The following is a 22,823-nucleotide window of genomic DNA, read 5'->3' as shown; positions in this document are numbered from 1 at the left end:
TTTAGGTTTATGTGTTATTTGGTATGATTTGGTAGGTTATTTTTGGGGTCTGGGAATGCTCAACAATTTTTCCCATATAAATTAATGGTAATTGCTTCTTCACTTTAGGCCATTTTGGCTTATGAAAGGTTTCATAGGTACGTTCTACTTTTGGAAAGGAGAGGACAACTGTATATCCAGATTTCAACCATTTCTGACTCATCTCTATTGCTATTACTTGGTCTTAGCCATCATTGTTTCTCAACTAGAGTATTGTAACAGCCTCGTAACTGGTCTCTCTGCTTCTACGCCATTGACCCATACAGATTTAGTCTCAACTGAGCGCCAGATGATCCTATTAAAGTATTAGGTCTCTCCTCTGCTCAAAACCCTCCAATAACTCTCCATGTCACTCAGAGAAAAAGTCAACATCTTTACAAAAATCCCACAAGGCCCTACATAATCTGCACTCCCCTACCCCAATACCAGTGTCATAGTCCTCTCCTCTTTGATCCAGCCACACTGGTCCTTCCTGCAGTTTCTTGAATATCCCAGGTTCACTCCTGCCTCAGGGCCTTTGCATTTGCAGCCCCCTCTGCCTGGAATTCTCCTCTTCCTGAGATCTGCATGGCTTAATCTCTTTCTTTCTTCAGGGTTTGCTGAAATTTATCCAGATTCCAACCAGTTTTCAGCATCTCTATTACTACCATTCTGGTCCAAGCCTTCCCGCCAGCTCTTGCTTGGATAATACTGCAAAGCTGACAATATTGCAACCCTGCGCCCAGCCCCGGCACTCCCTTTCCTCCTGCCCTGCCTTACTTTTCTCCATAGCACTTAGCATCTTTGAACATACTACATATTTTAGTTACTTACGTATTTCTCTTCTGTCCCCTCCTACTTGAACATAAGTCCCACGAAGGCAGGAATTTTTGCCTGATTTGGAGACTATTTTGTCCCTAGTGTCCAGGAGAGTGCCTGACCCATATTCATCATTCAGCAGATATTTGTTGAATGAAAGGTTAAAGTAGTAGAAACAGAACCTATACAGAAATGTGACATAAATTGAGATAAGCAAAGGGATATGTAATTCTAACAGATGGTCAAGAACCTAGAAGTGTATAAACAGACTAAAGTACCAAATACAAAATACTTCACCTTCATGTATAAAAATAGGTTTAATATGCTGCATGAGAGATTTAGGGTAAACAGCAAGAATCTGTTGCTAAATGATTGACTAGAAGGTTCTAAAACAAAACCTGTGGATTGGTCATGCCATAGAGATGTGAAGAATAAGTGAGACTTGCTCTCTGGAGGCAGCGTGCTGGATGAGAAAGCTCCTTGCTGCTCCACTCGGAGCCTCAGATGAGTATTTCTCCAGGAGCCAACATCACCTACTGAAACAGCAGAAAGTGCCATGTGTTCCCAAAAGGGAAAAACAAGAACTGATATTAAATTAGGAACTTCCACAGAAAACCTGTTGATAGACTCTGCTGAGCCGCTCACCTGAAATTTATGAGACTTATCTTGAAGGAAAGAAAACCCAGGCTAGGTGGAGTAGGGGCTCTCAACGTTGGCTGCACACTGGAATCAGCCGGAAAGCTTTAAAAATACTAATGCCTGGGTCCAGTTAAATCAGCATGCCTGGGCTGGGACCCAGGGATGAGGTTTCCTTTTAAAGGTCCCCCAGGTGATTCTAACACGCAGCTGAAGTTGAGACCTAGTCCCCTAGAAACATCTTATTTCCTCTTCTTGTGATAAAAAGTAAACCTACACACCAGATGAGGTCTTAAGGGCAAAGTAGAGCTTTATCTGGGTCTACCAAAGCAGAGGTACCTATTTAAAATGATGGCAGTACTCTATGACTTTGTATTTTAATATCGTATCTTTAGTTAATGTGTACCTCAGACTCCATCTCTCCCCAGATCACCACATCCAGACAGACGGGATCTCCCATGTGGTCCACCCTCCCGTGGGAATTGCATGCTGCTAGGATAACATTTGAAAGGGTCTTAGACCATAACTGCACTGTCTTTTTTTGGAAGCCTGTGGCTGAGTATTTTCATATGCAGTCCAAGAACAACTTTCCCTACCTGCTCTCTTCACTCCTTCCCTCCCCTGGGTTATTTATAATCTCATTTATCTCCCCTCCCACACTGTAAATTCTGTAAGAGCAGAGACTGCAAGTTGCTCATTTTGGCACTCCCAGCCTCTGCCCTAGTTGTCTGAGCAGCAACGGTTTTGCATGACACGGAGCTCCACGTGTAGAGCAATGATTCACCCCTCCAGAACATTTTCTGAATGTAGATGATGTTTTGAACATTAGAAATGTGTAGTTCTGATGGAGTCCATTTTTATTTGACAGGTATTTTATTTTAGAATAACAGTGAGTATTCATCTTACCTAGTAAAGATCTCTTTATGTATAAAGGAAAACCCCACCTCCATCACAACATGAGCTAAGCTTTACCATGTACCTAGATGGTGTCAGGCACTTCACATGTATCATATTGTTTAGTATCCAAACATCCCTAGGCTCTAGGTACTATTACAGAAGAAACTGAGACTTCAGAAGGTTAAATATCCTGCCTGGGGTTACATAGGGGTAAGCAGAGGAGCCCGAACACAACTCAAGTAATCTATTTTTAGAGTCAATTACTCTAAGTCACTAAACCTAACATTCCATGGACAACAGAAACAGAATTAAAACTGAATTCCTTCTTGATTTAATTTAGGAATTAGCAAGAAAGGGTGTTTTCCTTTACAGAGGGTTTCTTTAAAACGGGGAGTGCTACTACTTAAAATTTCCTATTAACTTACATTATAACATCAGAGATGCTTTCTTTTAAATTTATATTATTACTCAGCGCATAATATATACTCAGAGATGTTTTCTTTTAAAATTCTGTTTGCTTTTCATTGGCAGTGGCTTCTCTTTGGCTTTAAATCTCTTAGCTCTTCAGTCTTTTGATCGAGCACTTAATAACTTTAAGGAATTTAAAGGGTAGAATCTATTTCATACAATAGTTAAATGAGAATACAGATAGTCCATTTTCCTGTTGGAAAAGTGTCCATTTTCAGCACACTGTACATTCATATTTTTAATAAATATTTTATAGTTTATCACTTGATGATGAAAGATGATACACAGGTTCAATTTTTTAAAATTTTTATTTATTTATTTATTAAAGATTGGCACCTGAGCTAACAACTGTTGCCAATTTTTTTTTTCTCCTGCTTTTTTCTCCCCACATCCCCCCAGTACATAGTTGTATATTTTAGTTGTGGGTCCTTCTAGTTGTGGCATGTGGGATGCCACACAGGTTCAATTTTTATATCAACAGCTTAGTTTTAGAAAGATAATGAGGATTTCCTTAATCTTGTTCATAGGTGATTCTAATACAAAAATAGTGATGGTGCTTAGGTATAATCTTTCTAAAAATGAGGACATACCTGTCTATTTTTAAAATATAGTGTTTCTGCTACCTTCTCTTCTTCAACTAAAGAAATGTCTTAGTTGGAGTATGAGATGTTGAGAGATGGGGAATGACTATTTAAAAATGTTACGGAGGTTAAAATTTCTCTAACTCTTTTTCAGATTATATTCTAAAAACAAATATATTTTAAAACAGGCTTCATTCCAGGTTTCTAAGCAAACACACCCAAATAGATTAATTAATTTATCAGAGCCTTAGACTGTTTTCAAATGCTAAACTTGCACTGCTTATGATGTCACACAAGTAATTTTGATTCAGTTTGAATATGTCAACAGGAAGAGGTCTGGCAGAAGCATAAAAATTTTAAGCAAACTAATTCTGAGACTCAAGCAATTCCATTACCAGAAATGTTAGTTAAACCAATCGTGTGGCCAAAGAAAATCAAGGAACACCACTGTTTTCAAGATTTGCAGTTTCCTCAAATAAGGGACCTATTCTGCTCTTATTTGGATATGGTACAAGGGGGCTTTTTGAAAGCATGGTATATTTCGATTTAAAAAAATCCTTAATGCAGCTGAGTAAATGTAAAGATGCTCTCAGTCACACACTTACATTCCTGAGATTCTCTATAAACATGTCTGCTGCTTAACGTTAATAACACACCTTATTGCCTCACCTAAAACATTTTTGGTTTCGTGTATAAAATATTCTAACCCAATATGGCCCTTTGTGCGCGGCTCCAGTTTAGGTCCAAATATTTTTTCCCTTCTGTTGAAGAATAGGTCCCCTGAAAATTTTGCAGAAACAGACTGTCATCACACTAAGCATCTTTCTTCTAAATCACAATGGCCACTACTTACTGAGCCCACCACCACACTTAGGAGGACCTTCATAAAGATGGGATATGCTCCTACTTAGAGCGTGTAATAATAGTTACAGCATTTTAATACAAAATAAAAGGTAATTTGTGCAAATTCTCTTCTCTATGAGGTGACTATAGCTGTTTTGTACATTAAGGGTGTTGTGAAGTCCTTAGTCCCAAACAGTATACACCAAGAGTAACACTAATAAAAATACTCCCGTTATTCCTCATATGTATCTATTACTTCACTGGACATCTGCATTCCCAGAACTCTAAGTTTAGTCATAAGCAGGCACATTAATCTAAAAAACAGAAATAAATTAAGTCATCTCTACTTACCATTTTGTTCAAAAGGCAGTGGTTACAATGCAAATTTTACAGCCAGAAAGACCTAGGTTTGAAATCTAGCTCTGTGCCCAGCTCTTTAAATTATGCACACTTAGAGTGCCTAGCAGTAAACATGCCAATCACCAGCCCCATTATTTAATTAAGAAAATATTAGGTAGGCTTCTCTCCTGGGAAGCTTCTGGATTCTGAAAAATCCCATTTACTGTATGTCCCTCTATATCTACTATTTATGGAAAGTGCCTAAAAGTACCCCCAAATTGTGGTGTCCTCTTTAAAACATTGGTAATTTTTTCCCTTGCCTCACGATAAGCCAGTTTCTTCAAATCAACTATCTCTAATTCCATGTGTTACCTGTCCTTGTGGCATGGATATGTTGAAACAAAACCCCATGAAAATGCCAAACTACTCCAGTTCTTGAACTAGATTTCTGGAAATCTAGAGGTCCAAGATGTGCAAATCTGCTCAATCTCCCCACGCACTATGTGGCTCCTGGAGCTTACTCAGCACCTAGCATCTCTGGAGCATGACCCAAAGCTTTAAGGAAACCTCAACAGCTAAAACCAATAATGATAAGGTTAACTCAGCAGTTCCTTAAAGCAAAGGCCCATCCCTACCCAACACCTTTAGGTGGTTAGACCTGCTAGCATGAAGATGACATCACTATGGAAAGGCTCTTCCTCTGACCGCTGCCATCCAAGAACACAGCTGCATTTCTGGGGTCTATAGGATGGTCAGCAGCTATGGCTGTGAAAACCAGCTGCAATCTATGGGACGGACATGTTCCCTTAAGAGAGATTTCCTGGAAAATGAGTCGTGATCTCCAGGAGTCACTGAAAAGGCCCTCATGTTGACTCTTCCTTGCGAGGTACTACTACGCCCTTGTGCTCTTTGTGCCCTGAACTATAAGATGGCAACACCATGGTGGGAGAGATCACTTATTGTCTCCCAATATCCAGTCTCTTCTTTCTATGTGATAATAGATAAGTACATGTTTTAAGCCCTTTGCAGGCAGGTGTGACCATGCGACTTAGTCCCAGCGAATGAAGTATAAACAGAAAAGATATATTCAGCTCTGAGTTGTGTCCTTAAAGGAAGGGAGCTCACCCTCAACATACCTCCTCCCCACTTCTGAGCTGGGATGTAGGCTTAGTGTTAATCATCTTCAATCAGACCAGTGAGGGATACATGACAGCAGTGGTGAATATCAAGACATAAGAAGGCTGAACCTTGATAGAATCACATGATTATGTTCCTACTAGTATGAGAGAGAAAGAAATAATGTTCTTTCTTGTTTAAGCCACTATTAGGGAGGGAGGAGGCAAAGAGACTCTCTGATAGCATTCCCACTCATAACTTAACTTCATGCACATGGGGCAGTGCTCAAACTGGAGTAGGTGAATGCATGCTGGGTGGGGAGTATGAGAGGCCATAGGCCACACATGGCATATTTTCCAGGCACACTGACTTTATTCAAAGGTTTTGGATATAGTTTCATGTGTTTTTTAATGTTAAAATACAAGATATTAAATGAAATTTGGTGCTTCAAACAGAATGCTTCTAGTTCTACTCCAGATTTCTGAAATAAGTAGAAAATCTCTCCTATGCTGAGGGAGGCTCTGATGGAAAGCATGAGGCACCTTAATTGTAGAAAGAACATTAGACTGGAAGTCAAGGTTCTAGACTCAAGTCTACTTTTGAACGTCACCTATTAGACAAGTCCTCCTTCCCTGGTGCTATTTTTTCTTTAAGATTTTTATTTTTCCTTTTTCCCCCCAAAGCCCCTGGGTACATAGTTGTGTGTTTTTAGTTGTGAGTCCTTCTAGTTGTGGCATGGGGGACACTGCCTCAGCATGGCTTGATGAGCAGTGCCATGTCCGCATCCAGGACTGGAACTGGTGAAACCCTGGGCTGCTGAAGTGGAGTGCGTGAACTTAACAACTCGGCCACAGGGCTGGCCCCCCTGGTGCGTTTCAATTAGTAAAACACAGACGCACATCTATGTGTCCAGTCAATATATTGTCATAAATATGTGTACTTTTGAGCTGCATGTGGGATAAGATGACTTAGACATGATCTTGGAAGGCAATGAGATGCTAAAAGTCGTAATCCTAGAACAATGACATCTAAATGGAAGTCTTCTCAAAAAAAGGCTGCTCACCACCTGAAAAACCTATTGTGAAGCTCTTCCTTGGAAAAATTATACACAGAAATCCCAAACAGCTTTCTATGCTTCACTATTAAATATGAAGATACAATTATAGATTATCAGCCATTTGGGGAATGCTTCCAGCCTGAAAGACATAAACAAGACAAACACACAATCAAAGGAGCAAATGGACACACAGAAAAAGCAAAAGCAGGAGAAACATGCAGAGCACAGAGCAGCAGATCACATTTAAAAAATTCCAAACTATAATTAATATTCTCAGAGAGCTAGCAGAAGATATTGGGTCCATAAAAAACTCATCAGAAAAAGTTTAGAAATTAAAAATAAGATAAAAAATCAACATAAGGGTTAGATCATAATGTTGAGGAAATGTTCTATAAAGTAGAACAAAAAAGGCAAACGAGGAAGAAAAAGTAGATATACAGATTCCATATCCAATATCTGAAAAACAGAAATTTCATAAAGATTATAAACAGAAAATGAGTGGAGAAATTAGACAAAAAAATATTGCAAGAAAATTTTGCAAAACTGCAGGATATGAGACAATATTAAAACAGCTGACTAAAGTGCCTAGCACAATGAATGCATAAAGACCCATAACATCATGAGGTTTCAGAACATCAGGGACAAAGAGAAGATCCTAGAAGCTTCCGGGGGATAGAGCACATAAGAGAACACATACAAAGAAACAAAAATCAGAAAAGCATTAGACTTCTCAGTGACAATACCAGATGCTAGAAGATAACAGGGAAAAAAGCTTTTAAAATACTTAGTGAAAGTAGTTGTCAATTTAGAGTTCAATACCCAGCCAAACTAACTTTCAAATCTGAGAGTAGAATGAATGATGTATTTCAGCCACTGAAGGACGCAGAAAACTTGTACATTCTTTCTTTAAAAAGTACTGAAGGATGTAAAGGCAAAAAGAAGTCTCTCCCCTAAATTCCAAACTTAAATATCCAGCTGCTGACTTGATGATTACAATTGGATGTTTAATAGGCATTTCAAAATGACTAAGTCCAAAACAGAACTCTTCATTTCACTCCCAAATCTGCTATTCCCACAATCTTCCAGGTTTCGGTTCCTCTGGTTCAAAATCTTAGCGTTAATTTTGACTTCATTCTCTCACATCCAGGTCTACTCTGTCAGCAAAGTCTATTGGGTCAACCTTTAAAATACATCCAGAATCTGACCATTTTTCACTACACCTATTGCTACAATCCAAGGCACCAGCGTGTCTCAAGTGATTTACTGCAACAACGTCCTAACCTAGTCCCCATGCTTCCATCTTTGTCTCCTACAGTCTAATCTCTACTCTACCACAGTTTCTCAAAATGTGCTTTTCAGGGAATTGGTAAGGTCAAAACTATTTTCCTAAGAATAGTACACATTATTTGCCTTCTTAATTCTCATTTTCTTGTGAGTATACCATGGAGTTTTCTAGAAGCAACACATCATGTGATAGGGAACAGACTGAATGCCAGAAATTAAACAAATTTGTAAAAATTTAAAACAATGTTATCTTCTCTTTTTAGGGGGAAAATATAGGTATTTTCACAAAATATAGGTAATTTCATAAAAATGTGTTATCTGTGTTAACATTTAGTGGCTTTATTATTATTTTAAAATAAATACTTAGTTTTAAATTTCTAATATGGTAAATACCTACACATATAACTCACATAAAGCTCTTTGGGGATCTTAAATAATATTTTAAGAGTGCAAAGGCCCTGAGGCCAAAACATAGGCTGGGGGCTTCTCTTCACTGTAGCCAGAATGATCCTTTTAAAAGTCAAGTCCGATTATGACCCCCATTGGCTCAGAATTCTCTAATGGCTCCTCATCTCACTCCGCGTAAAGGTGGACAAGACACTTCATAAGCCTACAACACCCTCTTTCAATAACTACTACTCTCTCCCTTGCTCAGTGCCCTCCACCCACACTGCCCTTCTTGCTGGTCCTCCATCATGCCAGGATACATCTTTATATTTGCTGTTCCCTCTGACTGGATCTCTCTTTCCTCAGATATGGATGGCTCCCTCCCCACCTCCAGATCTTTGCCTTCTGAGCCATATTTTTAATTGTTTCCCTTTCCAGATACTGAACACATGCAAATATTTCCCTATTCTCCTGTGGTAGTGCTACCCCTTATCTTTGCCACTCGAATATTTGTTTACCATACCCTCTCGTCACAGAGTAAGTCTTCAGGGACAGTGGCTGGTTTTTAATCTCCTCAAAGAATAGCAGATCTGGTGGTTTGCACACAGTACTGTCTCAGATTAAAGATATATGTCTGATCTCAAGGGGCTATCTGGCTAACCTTCAGGTAAGAGTATATTCAGAGAGCCCCAATTCTATTCTCTTTTTAAAATCTCCTAAAGGCCCAGCCTCTATAAATATTTGTGAAAAGACTGATGACTTGATGTCATCCTTATGCTGCAGGTTAAACTTTTCTCTCTTTTCAGAAGAGATGTGCAATCGCTCTTCATATTCAGTTGGAGACCCCTTCATGCCCTTGGACATAATTTTTAAACTTCTCTTTGTCCGCCTCATCTTGGCTGAAATATCCCAATTCTTTTCATTTTTTCCACATAGATTCAGTCTTTCAATGCTCTAATCCTCTCTGTGATGGTCTTCTGACTCTCTTCCAAGTTTTTCATCTTCCTATTTGTATAGTCCTAAATTAAACTCTAAGAGTTAGTGCGGCATCAGAAGATTCCTAGAGTCCACTTTTCTTTTACTGCATCCCAGTGTATGCTTTTAAAATATACAGTACATTGCCTTGTAAAAGCAAAATTGTTCCAAATCTGTTTGTATGATACAATTTAACCTCCTGCCAGAAAGAAATGTGTTCCTGATACAATGCTTAAGTAATTGATTCTCATGAACTTTAATGACATTAAGACTTGCTCTGGGAAATTAGTTACCACCCACGCAGTTGACCAGCTGTTAACCAAGTTTAGTGGCCTTTAACCAAATATTATTTTCTCCTGATGATAAATCTAATGCTTTTCTAACCATTCTCTTTTCCTATGGAATGTCCCTACCAAAAGCAAATCTTTGAATTAGCCTACTAGAGAGATTTTCCCTTGTAGGAAGTTTGTTTTAAAACTTTGATATATATTTTTTTAATGCAGGTATCAGTAAATTTGTTCTATAAATGGAGAGATGGGGAATATTTAGGCCTTGCAGGTCACATATGGTCTGCATTGTATATTCTTTTAAAAAGTTTGAAACCACCCTTCAAAAATGTAAAAACCAACCTCAGCAAGTGGGCCATACAAAAACAGTTGCAGAACCAAACTACTGGGCCACAGTTTACCAATTCCTATTGTAATCGTTCTTGAAGGTTCCATGCAGAACGCACATCTCAAAAGAAGCAGAGCAGTTGGCAGCCTCTGGATCAGGAACTTCATGCACGTATGCTATTGAGATCCTTTGTGTTTCTCTTCCTGAGCTCTGTATATTTTTACTGTGATATGGCAATTTGAGCACTTGAATGTCAAAGTCTAATGACCATCTGAAAGCATTCTCATTCTACTGGGCTTAAGATGACTTGCCATCTAAGTTGAGAGCTTGGAGAGCAGTTTGGGCCCTAAGAATTTGTTGATCTTGGAGTTGGAGTTAAAACAGAACTCCTCCCCAGGATGAGATTAGAGAGGTATTTTGATATGTGAGGGACATAAGGAATCTCCAAGAAGGGGAGTCAAGAGTAGGAACCAATGTCTCTGTCCCATGTTTTAAGTTTGAGGATTTCCAAGGCCAACGTTTTGTATTTGATACATACCATGGCTAAATGTCCATTATATTACTAAGAAACAACCGAAGCCCTTAGGAAGAAAGTTTAGGATGAGCAAGTATGCATTGTTAAAAAAAAAAAAAAGTTTCCAAAACTTGGAAATGACGGAAAGGGAGGGCAGTATATCCTTTCAACGTAATATTGAAGAAGTGTTTAACTGGCCCACCCAAGGATTAGTTAGGGAAATACACCTTTCTTTGACTTGCTAATTACGGCTGATTAAATTCCAGATTTGTAGATTTTTGTCCAGTAGAAAAGAGAACTCCAAACAGTAGGTTGTTTATTGCCCTGAAGGACATTGCCTAGTTTTGTATCTAACCTAGCAATGTTATTCTAACATTCTTTTTTCAAATAGTTCCTTGAATGCTCTTTGAACCAGCTGGCTCTTAGGGAATTGACTAGATCTTTGACATGTTCATTCCATATTCATTTAAGAGTCATGTTCAACTTTTTGAAAATCATCCGTTGCCAACATTCACAGACATCTTAAGTTATTTTGTGTTTTGCTTGCAGTGGGACTGTGCATATATTTGCATCTGTATTTGCGTTTGTCCAGCAGTTAGAATTTTATGCAGGAATTCCTTCAAAGGTTTTCTGTCCGTTTGCCTGTGTCTGGAAGCAGTTACTCACAGCGTTCTGTTTTTGTGGTCAGTCGTTCTTCGGGCACCTACTAGACCCATTGCTTGCCACTTGCTCAGGACCTCGCTAAGAATGGAGGTTAAACGGTCACAGAGTCTGTCGTTTGTGTCAGGAGAACACCTCCTTAATCAAATACATTCACTCTGTTGAAGGGAAAGGGAAAACCTGCCTGCGTGGTTGGTTTATGAGGGTGTGAAGAGAAAGGGTTAAGGGAAATTTCTGCCAGGTCTTGGTCTGACGGTGAATTAAAAGAACAGTTCTAAATAGACAAAACAGATCAAATCTACAATTTATCGAGATGATCCCTCCATTACCACCCCAGGCGAAAGAACAGTGCCTGAAAAAATGCTAACCAAAGCAAGGCGTTTTACTTTAAAAAGTGCCTTTACCTCTTTCCAGAGGGAAACTGACGAGACTGTACAGACCTTCAAATGAACGGAGCTGATGTTTTCTAGGCAGAAGCTAATAAACACAGACATCTAGACTAAGGGAATGTGAAAAATATCCCCCCTCCAACCGCCCCACACAAAAGAGGAAAACGTGTACAAAAGGGAAGTTTGGAGTTAATGGGTGGTGTCCAGGTTACTAAGAATAAGGAACCAAAAAATACGCAAAGAGCTATCCAGACAGCCTTTAGCAGGCCTGTCTATATTTCCTAACCAGAATCTTTAATCCAAAATTTAAAGAGATTTAGTAGTGCTTTAATAGTACTTTGCAATGTTTGATTGAATTATATAAAATTCAGAGTTCAATTGATATCCCTGATGATGAATACTTGGACAAATTAAACTATTTTGCTAATTTTCATTAAAAAGACAGTTAAATGTCTTAGCCCTGATTTTACTCTAGTTTGGGATATAATGCAAAAATTGCACCTTATTTTACATCAAAATTTTAAACACAAAGTTACGCATTAGTCTGCAGTTCTGCTGCTACACATATCCATCCAAGAGAAATGAGGACGTACGTCCACATAAAAACTTGCACAGGAATGTTCCCAGGAGCATCTTCCTCACAGCCCCCAAGTGGAAACAACCTAAATGTCCATCAACTGATGAATGAATAAAGAAAATACGGTATAGCCACACAATGGAATATTATTTGGCAATAAAAAGGCATGGAGTACTGATACATGCTACAACATGGATGAACCTCAAATATATGCTAAATGAAAGACGCCAGTCACAGAAGACCACAGATTGTCTGATACCATTTACATGAAATGTCCAGAATAGACAAAGCTATAGACACAGAAAATAGATTAGGGGCTGCCTAGAACTTGGGAGGAGGAGAAGTGGGGAGTATTGTGGGAAGTGATAGCTAAATGGGTATGGGTTTCTTTTTCAGGTGATGAAAATGTTTTAAAGTTGTGGTGATGATTACACAATTCTGTAATTATACTAAAAACCACTGAATTGTATACTTTAAACAAATAAATGCTATAGTAGGTAAATTATATCTCAATAAAGCTTTTAAAATGTATTTTAGTTCATGTATGACTGATCTGTTCTCTGATAGGATGCATATTCAATTGGAAGTTAATAAATTCCTTATATTTATCTCAAAGGTCAGATCATTATTTTCACTAAAACTTTTAAGTGTTTGCAGATATGTTTAACAACATTGAATTATAACTAGTGTCTGTTTCTTTAATGGTTGTTGTAAATTTCAGACAATGCTGTAGTAATGTGAAACCACAGAATGTCATATTTCTCTGATAAGTTTTTAATATGAATAGCAATTATATTATTTTTAAGTGGCAGTAGAAATTCTAATTCAAGATAATTAATTTTAAGGCCTGGGATTAATATTAAAATTAGGTAATGAATGAGTAATCTTTGACAAAATACTATCATATGACAATTTTAACCTATGTATAATATTTATATGAAAACATAATTTGTTCTTCATAATATTCAAATAATAAGACTATAATGATTGCTTTATAAAATTAATCCTATCTTAAAAAGTAAAGTTTAACACTTTAAATACCATCATCCACCATTGTTTAGCTTATGTGTTTATATGATAAACAACACATATTGCAATAAAATTATTTTTTAAAGTAGCTTAATAGGATAACCGGTAGCTAGAAAGAAAAATTATTTATGAGATGATCTTTTCTCTATATGCGGCTGTAAAATTATTCACTTACTGTACATTTTACCTGGATGGCAAAAGCTATTTTTTTCCTCACCCAACCCAAATGTGTTCTTTCAGAAGGGGCAATTAGCTCTCTTGTTTTTGTGCTGTTTTTTGGTATTTCAAAATTATAAATAACTGAAGTCAAACAAGCAGAATAATAAGAGATTCCTGGCCTCTAGAGAAACTAAAATTCTGCCATTTCTTATATACTTTCTGATTTAGTTGTTACTAGTTAATAAGCCAACCAACAATATGGCTTTCTCTTAGCATTACGCATCTATATTCTTGCCTGACAATATTTTATAATGTTGCTTTAAGATTACATTCCAAATTTGGAGCAATAAAAAAAGGAACAGATTTTTTATCCCCAAAACATGTTTGATACACACCAGACAACGTCTACACAGCACCAGAGGTTTGCTCCCTCTCCTGTAATCCAGGATGTGGCATTCACAAGTAAAAGAGATGCTAGAAATCATTAGTTTTCATTGATTTGCTCCTTAATTCCTCAATTAGGTCAACAGTAGGCTGTTCTGTTTATTGAATCACATAATGGGGAAAGTTGTGAAGTGTAAAAAAAAAAAGTTGATAGGTAAAACGTTATTAGTTATTCTGTTATTAGATACCCTTTCAGGATAAGTAAACTCATCTTCACATTCATGTACAAGGGCTGACTGAAACAGGGGCTGTTAACAGATTTACTTCTAAGGTTTTGTTGTGAATTTCAAATACCTGCATACTGACTAGAGATGAGTGTAGCACTTAGTTTTAGTGGCTGCTTCGTAGATTCCTTAGGATATGGAATCCTAACTTCTCATCACAAAGTCTGTAAGGAGAGATACTTTCACTTCCTTTCCAATCTTTGTCTTTAATTTTTTTCATCCTTATGACACCGGCTAGCCTCTTGTATGATACTGAATGAGGATAAGACTTGTCCTTGGAAACTGGCCACTGAGCCACCCAGTTAACTGTCAACTGCTAGTCAAGAGTCTAGTAACATTGAACCCGTATTTTTCATGTAGTCTAACAATGATATCTAACCATCTATTACTCTTATAAAATGTCCCTGGTAAGAATGAATTTTTGAAGTGACCTACCAGAAAACTTTTCTCTTATATCTAAGACTGAAATACAAGTTGAACATATGCTCATAAAGGATTTGTCCAAAAAGTTTTTCTAACCAGCTATTCAGTCCGCTAGTTATCTTGGGAATACTTTTACTTTTGCCCTAATGGCATATAGTTCGCCTTTCTCCATCTTGCATTTCATTCATTTGTTCACTCAACAAATATTTATTGATCCTTTGTTACATGTTAGGCACTGTCCTAAATACTGGTGATACAGAAATGAACATAACCACAGAAAAATTTAGTTTATTTGTGTAGTTGGTTTGTTTCTTTTTCTTTAAGGTATGGCCCTACACGATCCTTAAATGAATTTCATTGCTTAGTTTTGGCTATTGTTTTCATTTTTTGTCTATGCATACCACCATGAATGCACTCAATCTCATCTTTTCATTTTTATTTCATTTTCTTTTATTTTGCCAAGCTCATTTCCAATCCTTGATTCAATATCAAGTTGCTCTATCCACCATGGACCTGCTTATAGAAATATCAGATACCTGTTTTCTATTATGCCATCCAGATCCTTAGATAAAATGCTGAAACACTCCACTCAGATCCAAACCCTAGACACACCTCCAGCTACTAGCTCCTCAATTTTACTTACTTTCTGGTTACAAGCACCCACAGAGCTGTGCATTAAGTAGAAAGTTGTGTGTGCTAGACAGCATTTCTTAAGTTTGCTGATAAGAACATTATCCTGGACCTTGCTAATGTTAAGGGAGATAATACAAATTAGCCTAACAATGTTTTCCTAATGAAGCTATTCTCACAGTTATTTTTTAAAAGCAAGGTGTTATTAGCTTAATAATCTTGCATAGTATTTTTTCCCGGAGTTGGATTTATGGTTATATTTTTCTCATTAAAAAAAAAAGATATTTAGGGGCTGGCCCCGTGGCTGAGTGGTTAAGTTCACGCGCTCCACTTCAGTGGCCCAGGGTTTTGCCGGTTGGGATCCCAGGCGCGGACATGGCACTGCTCATCAGGCCATGCTGAGGTGGCATCCCACATGCCACAACTAGAAGAACTCACAGCTAAAAATACACAACTATGTACCAGGGGGCTTTGGGGAGAAAAAGGAAAAATAAAATCTTGGAAAAAAAAAAAAGTTATTTAAGCCTGTTTCTAATTTTCATAAACTTCAAAAGATATTTGAGAAAGACTAGTTGGCAATTTCTATTGATTTGGCAAGTTCTTCAAATACACAGGGAGAACTCACAGGACCCAAGAGTTTTCATACATTTAGCTTATTTAGCAACTTTTCCCTAGGATTTATTTTGATGTCCTGACTTCATATTTTATATAATACTTGTTCCTAATTTCCAATCACATATAGAAATATTTCCGTGTACATATTTCATGACCCTATTAAGAAGGATAGCTTCTAATTACATTATCAAATTTCATTACCAGAATTTAAAATAATAGAAAAGGAAATGCATATACTCCAAGATGGAAGATTAGAAACGTTGCTGTAAAATATATCATTAAATATTTATCCCACGACCATGTCTTGAGCAGCTGTGTGCCAGGCACCACACAGGTGCTGTGGGTACAGAAGTGAACAACACAGATATGGCCTCTGCCCGCAGGGAAGTTTCAGTGCAGCTCCAAAAATCAAAGAGAAAAGATGTTGAAAAACAAATACATTACTGGGGGTTTGAGGGTAAAGGAAAGGGAAAAGAGCAATATGGTTAAAATAAAAGCTGGATGGTGTAGCATGAAAAAGTTAAGAATGACTTCAGAGGCCCCACTCTCCCCAAATATCTATTTGTTGTGAACTGAAATTGATAGGGAACATAGTGTTTCATAATTATAAACAAGTGGCTTGAAGTACAAATGCTCTATTAAAGACAAACTAATTTATACTCATGTATAATTGACCAGTCACAAGAATGAATGGCTAATAGCAGAGCCTTCCCAGCACAACAGAAGTAAATAAAGGATGCTGAGCATTTAAAGTTTGGGCAGGGCTTCCCATCCAGGAAACCAAAGGATGCAGTTAGAGGAGGCTTTGGAAGATGACTTTATGAATTTAACAATTTTGCCAAGGTGGAACTGGGACAACTAGAAACCTTATATTTTTACATATTTATTTCAGTTTAAGAGCCAATGAAGTACGCTTTTTTATAAAAGCAAAGAAAAGAAAGCAAGCTAATTCCAGAGAATTTGCTAATGTATCATGTGCCTTCATAGAAATATATATGTGTATTGACTTTTCTTCATGTCTTTTATTTCCATATGGCTCTTTTGTGATTCTCGAACATAATATAGAATCATGCTACACCATGTGGTCTCAATCGACAGGCAGTCTTGTCCCTGTCGAAAATTGGTTCTGGGGGGGTAGAAAAAATCTTAAATATTGGTGTTTAGCCTGCTAAAGGCCACAGTACATAAACAGATATATAGTGCATCTGTGGTACAGCAGTCCCCCCTTATCTGCAGTTTTGATTTCCGCAGTTTCAGTTACCCATGGTCAACCATGGTCCAAAAATATTAAACGGAAAATTCCAGAAATAAACAATTCATAAATTTTAAATTGCACATCGTTCTGAGTAGCATGATGAAATCTTAAGCTGTTAGGCCCCCTCCCGTCCCCAGACATGAATCATCCCTTTGTCCAGCATATCCACGCTGTATACACTACTGCCCCTTAGTGACTTCGTAGCCATCTATATTATCAGATCACTGTCACGGTATCGCAGTGTTTGTGTTCAAGTAACCCTTATTTTACTTAATAATGGCCCCAAAGCACAGGAGTAGTGATGCTGGCAATTTGGATATTCCAAGGAGAAGCCATAAAGTGCCTCCTCTAAGTGAAAAGGTGAAAGTTTATGACTTGAGAAGGAAAGAAAAACGTTGCTAAGATCTATGGTAACTTTTCTTACAGTATTTGTTATAATTGTTCTGTTTTATTATTTGTTATTGTTGCTAATCTCTTACTGTGCCTAATTTATAAATTAAACTTTACCATATGTATGTATGTATAGGAAAAAACACAGTAGATACAAGGTTTGGTGCAATCCTCGATTCCACGCATCCACTAGGAATCTTGGAATGCATCCCCCAAGGATAAAAGGAGGACTACTATATTACAATTTATCTAAAAATGGCTTATGGAGGGAGGGGAATAATGAAAAAAAGGTTTGGAAACACTTCTCTATGAGCTCCATTATGTTCTCTCGAGTGTTTCAAGTCCTTGGGCAGTTTTTTGGCTTAGCCAAATGTTCCTCTTTGCTCTGCCTTCCCACCCTTTTCCAGCATGGGAAAACCTTTGGTTCTTCCAAGTACTTAGAAGGGTTCCTCAGACAACATATATTTCTGGATTCCTTTGACTCAAAATACTTCAGTCATCTGGAACATTTTCAGTTACTTCCCTAAGCTTTAAAACATCTTTCTTAAAACTGATTTTTCAATTTTGCCAATTCTTTTCTTTTCTGAATACTATTCATTTTCTGAACCCATATTACCATTTCTCTACCAACTGCCATTCACAGTTAGATACACCATAGACTACAGAACCATATTAAAAGGACACCCATCTAACACCAGAAAACGATCCTAATTTCACTCCCAGAACTTGTGACAGCGTGTTATACTTCGAAGTAGATAACCCACGTTCTTTTCTTTTGTTTCATGCCTGACATTGGAAAAGAATTTAGTCATTCTCTACCTTTTAATAATTAGGAAATTTTCAACATATTCTTGCCAAACTACTTTAAGCAAAGCTCTGAGATTACCTTCTTGCCTTTCTGTGCCAGCCTGGGAGCAAATGGGAGTGCATTAATGTACTAGATGATTGTGGCCACACTAGTTTCTCTCCTCCCTTGCCCACCTTGACCCCACAGTCTCTTTCTTATTTCTGCTGTCCAGGAATGACCAATATGGAGCAGGCCTTGGTCATACAGTATTACAGCCGTGCTTTATTTCTTTTACCTCTTTCTTTTTACTTTTTCCACCTCTCACATTTGTGGTGAGACTGTCTGGGTCTTTTTCCTGTGCTAATTCTCTCATGAAGGTCACTTCTAGTTGTTAGTCTCCACACTGTGCCACGATTAGTCCTATTTCCAACCAAAGGGGTTTGAAATCCTCCTTGCTTATTATCTCAACCTTCTCTCTAAGGTAAGGGACACCTCAGGTAAATCCTATTCCTAATTAAAGAAATCCACCTGGACCATTATCCCATCTAAAATGCCAAACTACTCAAATACTGTTGACGTGCATGCTCAATATATTTGCAACCTAATGAAGTTATTATACCACCATGGGAGCAATTTATTAATGAAACATGGCTATCTTACATGGTACCTAATGGCCAAGGCTTTGTTTAAGAACAAGGGCTTCCAGTAAATGTAATTCCAGTTAAATTGGTGGAGAAGGCTGGGCTGAACAAGTCTCAAAATAGAGAGGAAGGTGCCACTAACCATCATGTAACAGAGACAAATAATTTGGGTGAGGCTCTCTCTCAGAATATCTGACTCATCTTTTATTCAAGAAATAGAAAGCATCTATGTTTCATACTAAGCTAAGAATATAAAGAAATAGAAAAATGTCCCTCTCCTCAAAGAGTTTATAGGCTTCAGGATATTACCTGGGGAAATAACTTAAAAAGTTAAATTTTTAAGTGGAAGGCATATGGGCTCAGGAAGGAGGTAGCTGGGCCTGAAAGAAGATGCAGAATTTTAGCTGACAGAGCTGTGTGGGGATACTGGGATTGTCACGGTGCCTTGAGCGATAAGCAAGGCCGAGAAATCAAGAGAGGCAGAAAACAGGAAAGTGTGTTTGCCAAAAAATACAAATTCCAATCCATTGAAATATGGCTTATCAAGTTATAAAAAATACGCAGAGTGGAGCAAAGGATAAGGTGAGTAAATGTTTGTAAGTCAGGACTACAAAAAAAGGATGTGATTCGAAAGTTAAAGATGCTAAAAACCAGATTAGATCTTTGTAGAGCTGAAGAGTGAATCACTGATAGCAATGACTAATCCCTATATGCATGTAAAGCACATGGAGAGTGAAATACAGCAGAGACTTCAGTCAGTGCTAGGATACAGGTGTATTAACCCCTACCATTTACTGAGCACCTACTAGGTGACAGGAGCTGTCCTTCACACGGATTGTTACATTTCATCCACATAATAATCCAACTAGATCGGCTTTATTTACCCCATTATACATGAGGAAACTGGGCTCAGAGAAGTTAAGGGGAATTAGTTTGCACTCCTACTATGCAGTACAGCCACAATTTGATACCAGTGTTCCCTATCTTGAGGCCATGCTCTTTTCCCCATGCCAATCTGGGATGATTTATATTTTAAGAGAAATTAAGTAGATTCAAGGATACCTCCATAGTAATGTCACCCTCGTTGGTTGCAATATGCTTTCATCAGTGATCCAGGGCTGGAGATAAAGCCAGCACTCCAGGGGTTGAGTATAAAATCTTGGGAGTGGGTTGCAGCCCATGAGACCACCATTGTCATGTGGATGAGAATAGCTGATCAGTAGGCATGAAATGTCCATTTGGTTAGTTCTTAATCAGTCATTCAATAGAGATCAGTGGCAAGAACATGGGTTTTCAAAACGGATGGCCCTGATTCCAAATTTGAATTCATTATATACTAGTTACATGGAAACCCCTGGGCAGGTGACTTTACTTCCTCAATCTCAGTTTCCTCAAATAGTCGTGACGGTAAGTTAATAAATTTGAGTAGGAAAAGAAGAAGCTTCGGATAATGGAAAAGTATACCACCAAGGCTAAAGAGGCTTGGCCTCATTCAGGCATTGCTAGCTGTATGGTCTTGGGCAAATCACAAACTCTGAGCCTCTTCTTCTGTAAAATGTGGGTGACACCATCTCCCTTAAGAGTCTCTTGTAAGAATCTGAGAAAATGTATGTTAGGTACCTAGAGCAGCCAGACTATATTATAGTAAGGTATTATATTAAACCATTAACACAATGCTTGGCAAAATAAGTTTCCACCCCACTTCTTTTTAAACTTGGACTTTATTATAATGTTATTGGTTATTATAACTTAAATGGAAAAATCATAACAATTTGGTAAAAACTGGGCACCTTAAGAGTTAAAAATATTGCTTTGTTCTGTTTTTAAAAGATAAACTTCATATACATGTAAAATTATTTGTTCTTTTCTCTTACAATCCTTAATACATTTTTTTCACTGAAAGCATTCCCTTCTAAAAAATTTCATTAAACAAAGTGCTTAGTCAATCTGAGAAGAGATCAGTATCATTAACAAAGGCTTTGATAATTTTATTAATAAGAAAATTCTCAAACATCATGCTCTCTATGATACCATTGTTGGGTTGCTGGGCCCTATCTGTGGTCAATCTATTACGAGAACCACGAAAAATCTTCATCCTTGCAAAGCTGCTCCCTACCTCTCCTTCAAAAGCAAACAAAGTGATCTCAAGACAGTATTTAAGTTAAACACTCCAAAGTAAAGTAAATCAGGGTTACACGTGTACCTTGGTCTTCGCTATTGGAGTCAGAAGAAATGCAAATATCATAGAGCTGTATACATCTAATCTGTTATCTGTGTCCACACATCCAACATATGGTTTATGGACTTGAGCAAATTTGGCGAGGTTAAGCTTATATTTTACACAAATCATTGAAAAACAAAGAAAGGAAATGTATGAATGTATAAAGCTCATTGGTTCTGGCGACTTTGCAGTGTTGTGCCAAGCATGAGGGTTCCCATCACTTTTCCTCCTCCTCCATCGAGATGGCATTTTAATGAGGTGTCCACGACGAAGCGTATGAATGCCTTCGGAACCCACCACATACCTGTCCGGAAATGTGCCCACTGGTTCAGGCTCCATTTCTTACATTACTGAGGGCTTGTAAGAAGTATGTGACTAAAATAGGACTGCTATTTCCTTTATCTATTCCTCCCCCATAAGGCTGCGTTAAATAGGGTCATTCAAACCTCCCTCTCCCCAAGGCCGGCACTCCCACAAAGACTGACTGGGTCTTATTTTTTACTTTTAGGAGGATGGGGACTTGAAAGTGTTCCTTAACAGGTTTGTTGGGAGTTTAAAATGCTTAAAAAGAATTCGAAACCAAGCGAAGTTTGGGCTTTACGATCTGAAATATCGGTCCTGGGATGTGGGCTAGGTGTCTGTGGCTGTTCAAAGATTGGTACGGGGCAAGGTTTTGAAGGAAGTGTAATCTGATGTACACCGGCAGGCGCGGGGTGGGGGAGGGAAGAATTGGCTGAGGGGGAAAAGAAAGGAATTAGCGTCTAGAGAGCACATCCTAAGGTTCCGGAGTTGCTAACTCCATCCCTAACCACCCTCGTTGCTGGAAACCAGCTGCAAAGGGAAAGACCGGCCAGCCTGGGTTTGGTTGAAGGCAGCGGTCCTGGCCTCAACCGCCGGCCTAGACACCTGGCTTCTGGGGCCCACCCGAGCCGACTAAACCCTCTCTCCCCTCTGGTCCTGCAAAGGAGCTGACATCGTGCTCTCGTTCCCTTCGGAGACCTTCAATTCCTTCCTACCTCCCCAAAGTGCTAACTTCAGGGGCTCAGGGGAAGCAAAGGGAGAGCAGATCAGAAGGGACAGGCCCTGGGGTCTCAGGGATTTTTAAGGTAGGAAAGAACGACGATCGCCCCCAGCCGTGGCCGCGTTTTCTCCTCATCCTCCACCCGCTGTCCCCCTCGCCCCCTCCCCCCCCAGCCAAGTCCGCAGAACCTGCCGCGCTGTGCTTGGCGCCAGGCTGGGGTCTCTCGCCCGGGTGCTGGGCGGGATGGGATGGGTGGGGTAGGGCTTGGCGGGTCCCTGAGCCCTAGCAGCGGATGGCTCCAAGGACCACACACTGGGCAGGCGACCGCGTTCTGCCCGCCCGAGAGCCGGGAGAAGGCAGGGTCGCGAGCGAGGCGGGGCGAGTCTCGGCTCCAGCGCACCTAGCGGACCGAGCCCGCGGTGCTCTGCGGCCGCCGCTCTCCATCCCTCCGCGGTCCCCGCCCTTACCTCTGGGCGCGAGGGTGCCGGCTGGGGAGGGTGCTGGGGAGCGGCGAGCTGTCTCCCGACCCGGCTCAGCGACGGCCAGCGACAGCAGGGTCGCCCGCGGGGCCGCTGCTCATGGCTTGTCGCGCACGGAGCACTGCGACCGCGGCCACGGCGGCGCCTTCCTCCTAGTCCTCTTCGCGGGCTTCGAGCCGGGACGCAGCTAACGCCCCAGCCCCGCAGCCCTCCTCCCCTCCGCCTCCCCGGCCGCTGCCGGAGCCGCCTCCAGCGCCGCCCCGCGCGCCGCCCGGCCAGCGGCAGCCAGCGCCGCCCAGCGCCCGGCCCCGGGGTCGCCGCCGCCGCCCG

General features: G+C 39.4%; 1 protein-coding gene across 1 annotated transcript in view; it reads right to left on the bottom strand.

Annotated features, from left to right (window-relative positions):
- The window catches only part of LRRC8C (leucine rich repeat containing 8 VRAC subunit C), a 75,067-nt gene extending 52,268 nt beyond the window's left edge, over nt 1-22,799 (bottom strand). The window contains exon 1 of the mRNA XM_046645915.1: nt 22,482-22,799. The gene's annotated coding sequence lies outside the window, so the exon portion shown is untranslated. The remainder of the gene's footprint in view (nt 1-22,481) is intronic.
- Between the last annotated feature and the right edge of the window lie 24 nt (nt 22,800-22,823).

This window comes from Equus quagga, chromosome 18 (assembly GCF_021613505.1).
Source record: "Equus quagga isolate Etosha38 chromosome 18, UCLA_HA_Equagga_1.0, whole genome shotgun sequence".
NCBI classification, from domain to species: domain Eukaryota; kingdom Metazoa; phylum Chordata; class Mammalia; order Perissodactyla; family Equidae; genus Equus; species Equus quagga.
Note: the sequence above shows the minus strand (reverse complement) of the source record. Positions and strands in the feature narration are given on the sequence as shown.